Source organism: Hylaeus anthracinus, unplaced genomic scaffold (genome assembly GCF_026225885.1).
Source record: "Hylaeus anthracinus isolate JK02 unplaced genomic scaffold, UHH_iyHylAnth1.0_haploid 12001, whole genome shotgun sequence".
Classification (NCBI taxonomy): domain Eukaryota; kingdom Metazoa; phylum Arthropoda; class Insecta; order Hymenoptera; family Colletidae; genus Hylaeus; species Hylaeus anthracinus.
The window spans coordinates 246,661-259,572 of NW_026534348.1; the positions used below are offsets into that span (position 1 = coordinate 246,661).

The 12,912-nt window shown below is 41.0% G+C and overlaps 1 non-coding gene across 1 annotated transcript; it reads left to right on the forward strand.

Annotated features, from left to right (window-relative positions):
- The first annotated feature begins 12,080 nt into the window (after window positions 1-12,080).
- Window positions 12,081-12,152, forward strand: Trnam-cau (transfer RNA methionine (anticodon CAU)). Its single transcript has one exon. It is a non-coding gene; the product is annotated as a tRNA-Met (tRNA).
- The last annotated feature ends 760 nt before the right edge of the window (window positions 12,153-12,912 follow it).

The window sequence follows — 12,912 nt, forward strand, 5'->3', positions numbered from 1 at the left end:
AGGAAAGATAACTTGGTTGGATGGCTATTTTTATACATATGATAGATGACGAGTCACCGACCTCGAACTTTGCCCTTTGACCCTGATCGAACGCAATTGGAGCGTATTCTGTTTTGCTTCTTAATTGAATATTTTTCTAATTAATTTCTGCGTCAAGCATGATCCGTATTAAGGCGAGTAAAAGATAATTTTCCTCGCAAAAAAACAACGGACGCGGAACAGATGTCACAAAACAAAGTATGTACAAGGCTTAGAAAGCGCACAGATAAAGTATACTGTTACTTTCTAAACAGCGTAACATATATTTTACTATCGATATTATATTTTTTATATTTTTGCTTTTATATACATACATCCTCGTGTATTCTCTCGTGTTACATATATTTATTTTACATTACTGCAATATTATTTTCATTCGTAAACAACGTGTCACTGGCGATACTAAAATAAAAAATCGTTTCTAGTTAATTCCTGAACCGATTTTTGACACGCAGCATGATTAAACTCGGTAATTATTCGATAGACTGGAATTTACAACGAGCTAATTCTTTCCTCCCTGTAATATCGCGTCCACACGGAGCAGATCCTGCCGAAGGTATCTTATTTGCATTTAACGCTCGAACGTGTGTTGCGTCGGAGGCTGTGAAATTGCGTCGAATGAAACCGGTAGCAAAATAAACCGATACCTCTCTGATCCTCTAATAATAGAGTAGGCGAGCGGCGCGTTGCTTTTAAATTAAATGCAGTCTAGGACCTGAAAAAAGAGCCAAGGTCGAGACGTTCTGGAGATTGAACGGTCAATCGGGAATTTATTACCTATTCCGTGGCTCGATCCAGGCCGTTCCTTCTACGGGAAAAGGAAATGAGGAACGAGCACACTAACAAGGAATGTCCGCGTTGCGTTCGACGCCGATTTCGATGAAACCATGCTTATAGAGCAGCTAAAAAGAAGAGACACCCATTTCTCTTGGCTGTGGTAAATCCAATTTAAATTACCTACCAAAGTTTCACTCCGATGCCATCTCTGATGTCAGTCAGAGATGCAAAGAAGCTTTTCGCGTAAACGATTGATGGTTTTCGAACGAAAATAAAACGATGAAATGTTGATGAGACTATTGAACTAGGTCAGATTTATCATCCTCGTTTTCGAAATTATTAAGATTTTCGACAAGGGGAGAAAGTAACCTACTTGAATCTTGATTTTACGGTCAATCGTACTTATTTATATTTATCATTGATATTTCGTATACGTACCGACTATTAATTACCATGGATAAATTCGTTCGATATATCTGTCGCGTTATCACTGATCGACGTTTGCGAAGGCAAGGGGATACGTTTGACAAGACTGTTGTATCATTTTTCATCATTGAAAGAACGATAATAATATATTTAATTGCTCTGAAAGGTTTTGTAACGACCTGTCCATTTCCTTATTTCGCATCGAAAGTTTAAACATTTTTTAAACAGCATCAGAAGGAGCTTGGAATGATAATCACGATCCTTGGAATAAGAAAAACACATGTCTGTCTGTTATTTTTGGTTGGTCCACAGACCTGCAAGGCTTAATGAAAATCGGCTTCGGACACTTAACCGGATACTACCTTGTTTGGAACATCCGGACTCGCCATACTATCACGGTTGTCGACAGCTCGCGTATCGAAAGTCCATGGGAAATAGAAAGTACGTAATACCATCTTTGTCCAGCGGGTTTGTCGGTGAAAATGTTGATAGTGGAGGCACGAGGCGTTGCACGTGCAATCGAGTCATAAGCCACAGAGGTTCCGACGAAAAGTCTAATTACTTACGCTTTACTATAAGTTTGTCGTGAAAAGATATTTAAAAAAAATATTTTTCATAGATTATATTACGAGCTGATACAAATGGAGTCATTAAATTTTGTTTACATTCTACATTGATGAATTATGTAAGAAAAGTGACTGAAATGAATTGCATTTGCAGAATTATGGTTTAAGAATGTTGATTAGAGAAACGCATTGACTCCTACTTGCATGGCAGTAACGGTGCATGCGAAAATTACAAAAGGGATGTATCGTTTACAACATCTGTGTAAATCAGTTAAACAGAAGTATGCAGTCGAAATAAAAGGTAAATATTTTTACTGCGGCGAAACGTTGGGCCTGTCTTGTATCATCGTTGTCTTTACTTTGTCCGCGTTTGGTTGGTGCCGCATTTAGACAAGAAAGCGTAAACTAGTATCGACCAAACCATGAGAGTTAATAATACTTTTTTATGAAGTCGCAGTGGGACATTATTACCGCGTTCTTTCATCAATAACGCCTTCTCGTTTTCAAATTTCAATTGCTTTATCGATTCATTTAAATACTAGATTGCATAACCTTTCGCATTTGTTGTTTCATTAATGAGCCCCTGCACGTTTAGCTCCCTAGTTATACTTTAAACCGAGATTCCACAGGCATAACATTTTAAAGAAAATCTCTTCCACGCGACATGAAATGCTCGGGGATTAATTGACTGTCGTAGGCAGAGTGGCCACAGTGCTTATAATACGATCTTATTAAAATTGGATTTCGCTAAACGCAAATCCACATTCATCGGCGATATCCGGGCCTATAACGTTCCTAGGGATCCAGTCATTTACGCAATCTCATACGCGGCTACTGAAAATTTATTGCAATACCAAAGGGCACGCGAAGTATGCAAACGAAATGGTCGATGAACACGGCGCATCGCCGTATAATTAGCCACTATCTTTTACAGCGTGTTACACGCAAGAACCGGTAACAGATGCTTCAAAGACAGTGTGCGCTGGTCAGGAATCCCTTTGACGTTCTATTAGTCCATTACGAATATCCCAGCGATTATACTGCTAAAACTAACTTATTGCAATTTATCGTATTCACCGTGGCATCGTCTCTATGTCTTTGTCGAGTCGCGTTATAACCCTATTAAGAACAGCAACGCCTCTTATTTGTTGTTAAACGGAAGCACGGCCAGTTTACGACCAGCATTTTTCATTGCCGGATGGAAAAACGTCGAGGCGTTAATCTCCTGACATTAATATGCGATTATCGATCATCCGTAATCTCGACAACGGAAACTGGTTGCTCTCATAGTCTGTGCACTCGATGAACTGCTAATAAAATTATTTCACCAATTTTTACAAGAGATCGTTTATCATCGCATCAGTGTAAATCAGACGAGAAGAATGCGCCCGGAACGCACGGAAAGCAGGTTATCTCGCAGTGTGTTTAACAGGTGGATATTCCGTGCGCTGATAAACACACGAGTCGATAAAGGTGGCCGTCTCGTAGACGTCGTCGTCGGTATTCCAGATAACAGTCGAAAGGGGTTTGTTGCACCCGTCGGCTTGCCGCTTGTAATTTCTCTCGCCACAAAGCAATTAAACATTTTTTCCGCGGCTACGACCCGAGGCTGGGCGTTTAGGCTCAGGGAGCTCCCGTGTTCCGACGAATGCAACTTTTGTTTTTCCTCCTTCGCCTTTTTCCGCTTCTCCGCTTCTCCGCTTCTCCGCTTCTCCGCTTCTCCGCTTCTCCGCTCGTCTGCCCCGTCGTGTTTCTCGCCCTCCCAACTCAGCCTGGCGAAACCAGCCATTATCTACACGAGCGAAAAAACAACGAGCATTAATATATATTCAGGCGATCCTACCACGCCGCTACAGATCATTATCCCCCGGGAGAAGGAGGACGGATTATCCACCTTCGCGCGTTTCTTTGTTGACGAACCGATCATTCGACGTCGTTCTTTTTATCTGGAACGTCGCGAGACCGTCGGCGTCGGCGTCGGCGTCGGCGTCGCCTCGGGATCGATACCATCGAGCCACGCACTTTAAAGGAAACGAATGTTCTGTTATTCGGCCTAATCTGAATTCACGACACCGAAGGATTAAATAGTCGGGAATAACGACCTGTGCTTGGCATTAAATAGCACGTTGCGCGGTAGCGAACGATCAAGACCAGAAAAGAAAGCAAAGACTGTGATTTAATGATCGCTACAGCTCCGTCTTCTCGTCATGGATACGGATGGAAGGAAAAGTTTCATCGTATCGATTTACAATGCGAACTTTCATCGACGGAGTTTACGGTGCTTTTATTATTGCCAGACATCCCTGTTACGAAATATCGTGATTTAGTTAATTCGCCAACACTCGATGATTTGTATTCTGACAAAGAGTTATTCGCACAATTGTTAAAGAATTGTCGATACTCGATCTATTTGCGAGGTTTAATTAAAATTAGACATTGCCAATCGGGTAATGCTCGTTCGAGAAAGAAAAAGAAGGGGGCGTTCGCGCTGACCCGAAAAGTAAAAAGTAAGAAGTAGGAAGTAGGAAGAAATACACGTGACATCAAAGAGTTTCTTCACCTTTGATTCCCCGAGTCGTTCACCGAGAACACAAACGCCGCGTTTCCTGGAATATCCGTTAAAGGAGTAACTTCTTTCCTGTCTTGGATGGAAATGAAAATATACTGGGTGCAGCCAGGATTCAGCCTCCCCCTTGGGCGTTCGTCTGCGTACGGTCGGAAGTCGAAAATATCGAAAGGCACGTAGACGTGGCTTACAACAGAGAGACGTTTCGAGAAAGGAAAGGCGAGGGTGAAAGGCGAGCCAGATGTATACATATATGCGTGCATAGTCAAGGGGGGTCGAAATTATCCCGGGGAGGAGGCTGTGCGTCGCGTCGGTGCCTGTGGGCTCTCGCTTTAAATTACACCAGGAAGATGCTGGAGCCCCCAGACCATCTGGACCCTTTGTTTCACTCCTGAGCTCGTCCTTCCCCAAGGCACGCGATACGTACACCTCAGAATCTCCTTCATGAGAAACTGAAAATAAAGGACACCGCGCGACGTATTCCTCTCTTTGCTTTGCTCAACCATCACAAGGGAGAAGCTTCTCGGAGCATATAGCCGCTGAAATGGCAGGAAGAAACGAGAATGTTGAGACTCGTGTACCTACTAGGATTTTTCAACCCTTTCTTGCGCAAAGCCACACTAATTGCTTTAATTGCAACGGGAATGTAACCACACCACGTAGAATCGGCCTTAGCGTCCTGAACTGGCAAAAAGATGGTAGAGGTCCCGCGCTGTGGCTCGGGTCGTTGTTACGATACCTACGATTCTGACTGTCTTAAAATCGTCTCACGGATCGATCGCTAAGGATCAAGTAATCGAGAGTCGAATGCCTTCCAATTGAATAGTATACATACTCTGGGTCGGAGATAATTCAAATATTTCATATATTTGTATTAAACGTAAGATAAAAGCACTAATAAAAAATTTGTTTTATGGAGTTGATCGATTTGTGCAATGAACGGCTGGCATATAACTCACGTATAAAATAAAGTCGCATACTCTAGACCAAGCATGTAAAAAATTGGTAATTTTATTTTTGTTCTCGAGAATAATGATTAGAAACTATTATTACGCTAGAAAGATTAACAATGATTTTTTTATTTACTTAATTATTTTAATAGATATCGTTCGAGTAAGAGATTACTAGTGGTTGTAGCTTCAGCCTTGTTAAAGTTTCTTAATAGTATTACACGTATCGTGTAAGGGGGCTCTGTTATCAGGGAAACGAGGGTTACACAACAACATCGAGTCACTGCTCGTCAACTTTAATGGAAGCAGCTTACGGTGACCGTTATTCCTAAAGACTGCTACTGGTGTAATTTTACAAGCGTTGCAAAAAACCGGCCGTGACATCGAAGGACAGTAATCGGGGACTCTTATAATTCTCGAAGGCGCGATTTAATTTCCCGTTTCCCAATCTGGCGCTGGTTAAGGGAAGCAAGAAAACGGTGCGGCGCGGCGGTGCTTTTAAAATCACGTTCTTCGCTGAAAGGCGTGCTACGCATTCGCGCATCGACGGACACCGAATTCATTTCACATTCTAAACAGTCGTCGCGTCTCGTCTCGTCTCGTCTCGTCTCGTCTCGTCTCGTGCATTCTGATCCACGGGAAAAAGGACTAACGAACCGGCACCTCGATAAATGGCAATCGTCCCTCGATCCTCCTCGGTGACCGGGCTTTACGCACAACGAATCGCAATTCGACGTTTTGCGATTTTCGATTCAAACTTTCTAGCGAGCGACAACTTGGATCGCGTTCGCGTTTTCGTAAAAAAAAATTGTCTCGACCGTGAAGAAAGTAAACGAAAGTGATCTCATAACGACGCGTGTCGCTTATTCTTCATTCCTGTCGCATTCTCAACGAACGCGATCCTGTCAACACGTTCCCGTATCTCGTTAAGTGTCACGAAATTTGCATATTCGCAGTTTCTTGCGGGATCGACGCGACGGTTACCCCATTGCGATGGGAACGGTTATGATGTAACCATTCGTCACACTTCCACGATGTTGGATAACCATGACGAGAGTACCTGCAGTCGATCGTGCCAGCCTCTGCACAACTTTGACCTCAAGTTTCTATCAATCTACGGTATGAAGACGTTACAAGTCTCAATATGTATACAATCCAGTCATATTAACTCGAGTGAGACTTACATTGGTTCCGTATAAACGAATTATCTTTAGTTTCTGACAACAATTATACGATAGAGATTGGATTGTTGATAATAAATCAAATCATCATTCGTCATCACTACATAAATACAAGGGTGAATTTTAATAAGTAAAACCTTCCAACTAATCATTGTTACAAACAAACCGTTTGTTAACCAAACTATCGAGTTGTCTAGAAAGTCCATGTCCTGTGTCTTTGAATTTTTCTTAAAAATTGCCACAAACTTTCTGAACAATCTAACGATACATATTGGTAAAAGTACTAAATCAGACTTTGAAAGTGGAGATAATTGGCATCTGACTCGAGTGGCACAGTAGATGTCGTGAATGTCTAGCAAATTTAACAAATAAATATAGATACATAAGAGAGAAAATATTAAATATCCCAGCGTTACGATATTGATTTTAACTTATTTGAAAATGTTGACGCTGCACTTGTGTTAATTGTTAGCGCAGCGCAAAATTCTCGACGTGCGACAGTTCTTCCATCGTGCATCGAGGAATTTCTGCGAAAAGCAGAGAAAAACGTACACGCGTGACGGGTTGACCGTTCCACCTACCGTTTTAATCGAGCCGGTACTTTTTGTGTCCTTTCGGAGTAACGCGATCCAAAAAAGTATGTGCGCGACGCAACCTGCTCGTATCATTAGCACTCGCGTGTCTTTCAGGAAATTAATACAGAGTTTAAACGTGCTTGAAAAATTTCATGTAAAAATACATATAAGGCATATAAGGAATGCTTGAGCATTTATTTTATAACGTTTTCCACTCGAATCCACCAATGTACAAAAAGTCTATAATACCTTCAGTTTTTGTGTTATAATGGTAAAATAAGTAACGAGAATATTACTGAGCAAAGAAAACGTTATTCGATAAATACTTAAAGCTAGGTTAGAAGCATTAATTAATTGCATTAATTGATGTGCATCAAGTTCATAAATCACCAACTCTATCTGGTCGTAGTCATTGAATTAGAATACGACAGATTGATTCAGGGACGAATAGGAACATTGCGCGTAATAGGAATTCTTATAGCATCGGGTAGAATCGATTTAATTGATAAACATACCATACACATGCCACTCGTGGACACGATTGAAAGTGTACTCGTAATACTACACGAATTAATATCGTACATGTGCATTATGTAACTACGTTCATTACGGTGCTGTAACTTGATGCATCTACGATTATCTCAATTGCACACGTACTAAATTGGTCGATCCTGCCTACAACGATTAATAAGTAATGGTATTATAATTATGTCTCGTACGCGCGGTACGCACTCGTAGACTGATCTTAGACTGCGAAAGGCTTGTACGTATATCCGTCCTTGAAAATTAGGCTCAGTTCTATCTCTCTCGCGAGCAATCCTTCGACGCGAGTAATAGTGTAGGAACCTTAGGAAAAAGAAGGCACAGAGATTCGAACTCACGATCCTCGGATCCCTAGTCGATCGTTTTTCCTACTCGACCAATTCCGCACCGTACGATTCGTGTTCTCGTTTGACTCGTTATTCTTGGGTATAGAGGGCGCGATACTACAATACCGAGCTCATCAACTGCCAAATAGCGATTATAATTAATGTTTATCAGTGGTACTATCGTAGACTTTGTACACAAGTCGAAATTTGTACGCAATTTGGATTATTGGGTCTTCAGTTAACAAAGTTCTTCGACACATCACGAGTGTACAGAGACATTGCGTTGCAAGGGAGAAAATATTTTTTTATTATTCTAGGCGGCACTTGCGATACCCCTGTCAGGCCAGTAGCATCGTCGCGCGTTTAGCAAAAAAGAAAAAAAAGACCGCTGGAAACGGAATGTCGATTCGTTTCATGGAACTTTCACCGGCCGCGGAGACCTAACCGCGGCGGGGAATCCCTTTTGCGAGGATGCTGCACGTTCGTGCGGCGCGGCGGCACAACAGAGTGGAGGTTGGCGTTTCAGAATTTTCCGTTGGCGGCCATTTACGTGCATCGACACACGCCGAGTTTGGTATCGCGGATTCCTTTTTCTGTTACGGTCACGCCGCGAATTTGCATTAAAGGAGTGACGCGACGCCGGTGCAACTGCTCTTCTAACGCAGTCCGTTTCGCGTGCTAGCACGCGTACACGCGTTTACGCACGTATCACACGCGTGCAAGCGGTCGCCTCTTTGCACACGGACGGCACGATCGATGCGAGCCACGTGGGCGACTTGTTAAGTGCACCGTCGAATCACACCCAACCGCTGCCTCTCGTATTCTCAGCGTTGCACCCATACAAGAGTATGCACTTTGATTTAATGCCACGCGGCCGAGATAACGCCTAGTGCCGGTCGAGGGACCGATTTTTTTTCTCAAGATAATACAAATGTTTCGTACCCTGTTCGTGTGCATAATGGAGAGCAAGGTCGCGCGGTGTGTGCGTTCGAGCATTGTGCTTGCATTACGAAGATGGACTGAAATGGAACGAACAAAGATACGCTGGTTTGGTTTGGGTAACACCGCGATCTCGATTAAACACTTTCGAGTGTCAGATTCCGCGTACCGCTGTTAAGAGATGTTTATTAAACTTACGCGGAAGACTATCCTTGAGCTCCGCTGATGCGTAAATGTCGCATTTTTTCAATCTTGTTATTACGTTGTCGTTGAGTAATTGCGATAGCAGATGTGACTCATTACGTGGGCTGTTTGTTGCGTAGGGGTTGAAGAGGACGTTTCTGTTGTAAATCAAGTGCAACCTGTATTACAAGGAATGACGTTTCGATTACAAGTGTTGAGTCATCTTCAAAATTGATAAAACCATAGATCATAGACACTTTTGTAATCCTACTTATCACGACATTCATAAATTCTTCATAAATGTCTATCACTAGCCATTACTTTTCTGTATAAGTAGACAGTATGACAAGCCACTGGTTTCAAATAAGACGATTTCTTTACCCAACCACAGATTATGATATCTAAAATCAATCAACACACAAAATTTCAATTGGATACATCGTGTACTTTTCCAAAAACAAAATCGTAAATATCGTCTAGTTTATTATTGCCTAACAATAAGACATGGGGAAACCTACATAACTCACGATATTACCGTTGAATCGATAAATTATCGTTGTACGTAGATCTAATCGACGAACGTCATCGATAAGATTTCGAGTTCACGTATGTCTGTTCGTCCATTGGCTAGAATTCGTGGCAGAAGCTACTCGGTCGAGGCGTATCGCTTAATAGTGTCGCGATGTCAAAACACAGAGAGGCTTGAAAAGAGTTAATAATATCACGTTGGTAATTATAGGGTCTGCTACATGTGAACATGACTTTCCGGTCATCTATCCAAAACTCGCAGAATCCTCGAACGAGTTCCACCTGCGCGGATATATGCGATCTGGGGATTACTCACGCGGCCTCCGAGGGTGCATCGAAATAGAACGCTTAGTCAGACGTCACCAGGAACTGCATCGGGGGAGTCACCGGCCCGCTACGCACGCGCGTCTTACTTTGTTACGCTTTATTATGTACTTGTCCAACGCTCTATGGAGCCATAAAACGATCGTGGCTTTGAAATCTGCACGCGGAGACGCACTTATAATAGGCCATAGCCGGACAGGGTTACCTTAAATTAAAACATGATCCTATCGCGACGATAGGAAGTCTGCCACCGCTGAGATTACCTCACTAGAAGCCTCGAATGCCTGCTCGGGAAATGTTACGGACCGATCTAAGTAAGAACACCGTCGAAGCACTCGAAGCTGTATGTTTAATCGCGATGGAGAATAACATACATATCTACGGTTATTATTAAAATAAATTTAGGACATAGCCAAGGCGGTTCGAATAAATAAATGGAAGATTCATGACGATCTGTGTCGGTGGACTTTTGTTTTAGACGAATTCAGAATAAGTATTTCTATTGGGAGATCATGAAAACTATTGTTTCGCTAGAAAAAGGTATTTCATCTTAGGTTGGCATTGTTTCCTGTTTAACAATAAGAGAATTTTTGATCAAACAAATGCGTCAATAAAGGCTTTTCTTATCAGGTATTATTATCTTATAAAGTATACTTGATGCGAGCTCACTAGGTGTGGGGAAATTCAGACATACTTTTCGCCAATTATTACATTCAACTACTATAAAAGAAATAAAAGAATTTTAAAGATTGGTATAATTTAGCTCGTGTACGTTAAAGCTTCGTACTGTTATCTTTGGTATACCTGTCTTAATACTATCACTTCCTCTTATCGTTCGATTTTATAGCAACGTTATACACAAGATAACATCGCGTTCTATGATCTCATACATTCCACCTAATAAATAAAGAAAGATACATGCAGGGAACAGGGAATATCTACAGGGCATAATCGATAATGTAGCGCTTTCCATATGTTATATCTATACTGTTCTCTTAATTAACGAATAAATCGATATTCAACTGATTTATATTTTTATTTAAATTTTAGTCAGAATACTGTACAGTACTGTATGCGGATCATTAAATATTTCTACTTGAGAATGACAGTTGCTGTACGTTTCATAGCTGGCTTCTTTAGTTGGAACAACACGAGCAGCACATCTTAAACACTTAACCGCAGCCTTAATGGAACATTTGAACGGCAGTAGAGATCACAGAGCAATAAGGTAGATCGAGTGTTCGCATTCGAGCACGTGGCTCGATGGATACTCGTGTATGGGTGGGGGCTACTTTAAGATTGCTGATCTTAAAAGGTGAGCGCACCTGGATCGACCAAGATACTTATTTGCATCCGTTGCATCTCCATACTTCCACCCAGGTGGCTGATCTACGTACCACCACTTAGATTACTCGCTCCGAGGCTTGCACTGGTAGCATCGCAACAAAGTTGTTTTCAATCGAGACGGCATTTTTCCGCGGATTTATCTTAATTGTTCGTTTCCATATAAGTAATCTTCTTGGAGGTCATAATAAAGCACTACGAAGGAATATAACTTACCGATAAGAAGGCTTCTGCGAGCGTAGTAAACCAGAACCCTGTGGTTACTTCGATTAACTTTTTAGTTACTATTATGTAAATTCAATTTTACGTACGTTTATCGTAACTATATATTCGATCGCTATTTTTTCAAGTCTATCCCCGGACGGTCTTATGTTCGAAACATTAAGTAATTTTGTACAATAAATATTAAATACAATTTCTTTATAGTATATTGTTCTTTACGATAGATTAGTATGATATCATCAAGTTTTTGATGTCTCAAGCTATCGATTTAATAATGTGCTTGATTACCTAATTATTTCCAATGGTGTCATTTTATTATTCATTGAACAACTTTACTTAAAAAGAGTTACAAAATGTTAACACACAGTGTGTACTCTTGGAAGTTTAGTTGATAATTATTGAAAAATATCTGAAATAAGTATCGACAATACGTTTTTTACTTCCATACTGCTACACTTACAAATTATAACGTATAATAATCTTTTCCGTTATATATAATTTTTAGCTTACCTTCGTCTCGCATTCTCTTTCAAATCAATAATATTATTCATTCTTACTTATCTAGCAATTTTATAACGGAATATATCAAGTAGCAGAGTGGCGCAGTGGAAGCGTGCTGGGCCCATAACCCAGAGGTCCGTGGATCGAAACCACGCTCTGCTAACAACAATTTTTTATTGTCCTTTTCTTACATAAAATTCTGGAATACCATTTAAAAACGAATTGCGTTAATTATTCTGATTTTTGAACGAACGATAACGGATACAGAACGGAGACTCGCTTTGTAACGGTGACAGGGTCGTGCCACGTCTCGTTATTCGATTTTAATACAATTGCGAGGGCGTTTAAATTGCAAGGCGAGTAATTTGCAATGCAAAAAAGGGCGAGAGTGCGTCCTAAAGTCCCGTAAGCCCGAGACACACAACCGGTGAGCAATGACATGCACAACGATGGATGCCATTCCTCCGTCATTGTCCCCAAAGAAAAGATGAGACGAGTTCAGAAGTTCAACAGAGTTCACGGACGTAAATTTGGTGGGTGTCATATTCGCTCTGCGAGGTATCTTCTCAGAGACTGTTTAAAGAGGTATTTGCTTCGACCGAGATACCATCGGGAAGAAAAACATGTACTAACCATACCAAGCAACGTATCTCTAAAAACGTTAAGTATATTTACACGTCATCATTTTCTACGTTAAATCTCTTTCTGTTAAATATTATTTGATTAATGAAGGAACAAAACACCAGTGCTAAATGTTATCTGTAATATGACCTTCTTTAGGTACACTAAAAAGTTTGGTAATTAGTTTACCTTATGTCGATTAGAATTGTATTTACATTAGTCCTATGGTAGTCATTCGAATAATACGTTATTTTATCTATTCGAAGAGGAACAGTACATTTTAATTAACATTGATCCTTTA